Source organism: Barbus barbus (assembly GCF_936440315.1).
Source record: "Barbus barbus genome assembly, chromosome: 27".
Classification (NCBI taxonomy): domain Eukaryota; kingdom Metazoa; phylum Chordata; class Actinopteri; order Cypriniformes; family Cyprinidae; genus Barbus; species Barbus barbus.
Genome location: NC_136755.1, coordinates 19,870,180 through 19,873,087, shown reverse-complemented (window position 1 = coordinate 19,873,087; position 2,908 = coordinate 19,870,180).

Here is a 2,908-nt window from a genome sequence, read left to right as displayed (position 1 = left end):
GTCACCATAAATGAACGACAGATTTATCACTTTGTAAAAAAAAAAATTGCTTTATCACTTTGTTTGTTTCCATGTTGAATGTAATACTTGCTCTGTTTGTGAAAGATGTATCTATCTTTGTTCAAACCGTTCAAATAAGTAAGTAAGAGAATTAATAAATAACGTTAAATATTTTGAGTTTGATTTGTATTCTTCTGAAATAACCCAGTCTTTCGGTCTCAAATAAATTATTTATTATAGAACTACATTTCATATGTATTATTGTATGTTGTCAGTTGCGTCATTTTAAATATGGCAACTTTTTATACACGAGCAAACGTACCTTTCGCCTCATTTCAAGTAAAATCATTTAATATTTATTAAACTAAATAGATATCCAAATAGAAAAACGAGCATTGTGGGAAATGTTATTTTATCGCTCATATTGATTGAATTTTGATTTGTCATGCAATTATTGTACACTTTAACTATTGTTAAATGCTGTATTTTAGAAACGCTTTATAACTTTATTAACGTTTATGATTGGGTTTCCCTCGTACGTGTTCACGTGTTGTGATTTGTATCCACTAGGAGGCAGCAGTGCATCAGTTTTCCTCAGGTTTTTTTGGTTAGGCTGAATTATCAACCACAACAGCGCTTTATGAAGTTAAGAAAACCCTTACAATGAAAACAAAACGACAAACTGCCTACAACATGTAGCATGTCTGTGTGTAAGTTGTGTGCTGTCGATAAACTGTACTCTCCCAAATACTGATATTTTGATAAAAGCTGGTAGAAAGATATTTAAAAATGCTTAAAGTGTCAAATTTAAAAGGTAGACCATAGGAAAATATACCCTTCCTTTTCTCTGTAGGTCTCTAAAATGTGTTCTCATAAGCATTATGTTTATTTCTCCTGTAGATAAGCACATGACAGTACACAGTGAAAGGACAGGGAATCATGACTCTCTCACACACACACTTTTAATAGCTTCCTTACACATGGCCGGTCCTGGGCCTTTGTTGCTCAGATCTTTTGTCCTGCATCTTTCCCCCTCCAGCTGCTAAAAGACTTATTTTCAGAGCAGAGAAATGTCACCTGTGTGTATATGTGTGAGTGTACCTTATGTTTAAGCTTGTGTGTCAGATGGTTTATATAGCAGATACTTAACAACATGGGGGCTTTACTGTGGGTGTCAATGGTTAGGCTATAAAAAAGAAGAGCTATAACTTTAAGGCAAGTTGTACATATTTAAAATATACTTTTATAATTTTTATAAAATATTTTTTACTTAATTTTCTACATTCACTGCATTACTTTATTTGTTTATTTGCTACTGGAGAATTTGGAGCTTGCCGTATTTGTTGACATGTTAAAGAATTGATTCTTTTGAAGTTTACTGATGCTTGGACCTGAAAATGAATCGTGTAGCAAGGTGACACATGATGCATCTGGAAGATCTGTTTGGAGAACAACATGTCTCACTCTTCAAGTCCTTGTTTCTCCAGAGGTGTCTAGAGCACTGGCTCTCGGTATCGATTGTTTAACATCCCACAGTCTTTTCCTTCCTCTTCTGCGGGGTGGGGTGCTAATCTGCCTTCATGGGGCGGCCATGACATTTACCCAGGAATTATGGGAACATAATAAACTCTTAATCAAAGAGGCAATGACTTCTGCACAGAGTGGAGAGGGATGCATCTGAGTGTGAGTAAAAGGAAAGAGAGAGATAAGTCAAAGCTAGACAAAGATGCTTTCACTTTAGAGTGTAACTATTCGTGAAATATTCATAACTAATTTACATCTCCTGTCTGTGAGACATGACTAGTCCATCAGCACTCCTTCGATTTCTACATTTATGATGACAAATTTATTTTATTTTGATTGCTTAGACTCTCTTGTTCCAGCATTATTATCCTTAAGTAAAACTAAAAGTTTTTTTTTTACGTATTTATTAAAATAGAAAGCTGAAATAACATTTAAATAGAAGATGAAAAACGTATTTCAGTTACTTAACATTTCTAAAATTACTAACTGAAAAAAACCCTGAAAATAAAAAAATATAAAATAGTAATATTTAAAATGAACAAGATCTAATAAAAAAGACAAAAGTGCGTGACAACATTACTAAAATCTTACTAAAATGAAAATTGAAGTTATAAAAAAACTAAATTCAAAATATTCTGTAAAAGTATGTCCAAAAAACTATAATAGTATAATATAATATCTTGTTTACTTTGGGTTGTATTTTTAGTTTTTGTAAAGGAAAGAATGACATCCATTTGTAAAGCAAAATAAATATAAAGACAGTTTAAATGATGCAAGCTTCTTGAAATCAGACCTTTAATACAAATGACAAGCGAAAAGATCACTACACGAATAGATATATCAAGGGATATTTAATGTATAATATTCAGACGCTTAGTGGATTCTCTGCGGTGACAGTCCAAAAAAAGTGTATCTATTTTAATGAGTTGAAATCATTTGCCAATAATTAAAAAGATGTTAATATTTTATATCTCATCACTCATCAGCCCAGCTGGGTCCTGCCTCTGACTAACCAATGACTGACAGCCAGCAGTCTCTCTGCCGTAACCATGGTGACACCTGGTCTCTCATGGACTCAAGACTTGGAGACTTTAATTGGAGTTTACTGAACTGAATCAGAGTTCGTAGAATTAGAGTAGCTTGAATAGATTATAAATGTAAAAAAAGACAGGAAAAGATTTGAATGGGTTAACAAGGCAAGAAAGTTTGAGTGTGTGTTTGACAGCTACAGAAGAGGATAATGGAAAACCTGATGTCATGAGTGTTGTCATGGCAATAACGATGGAGGGAAAAGATCAAAAGATCTCTGGAATGGTGGTGTGGCATTCTGCGCTCGTGATGACTGGATGATTGTGCATTGTAATGTGAGCTGGTTTGTCAAGGA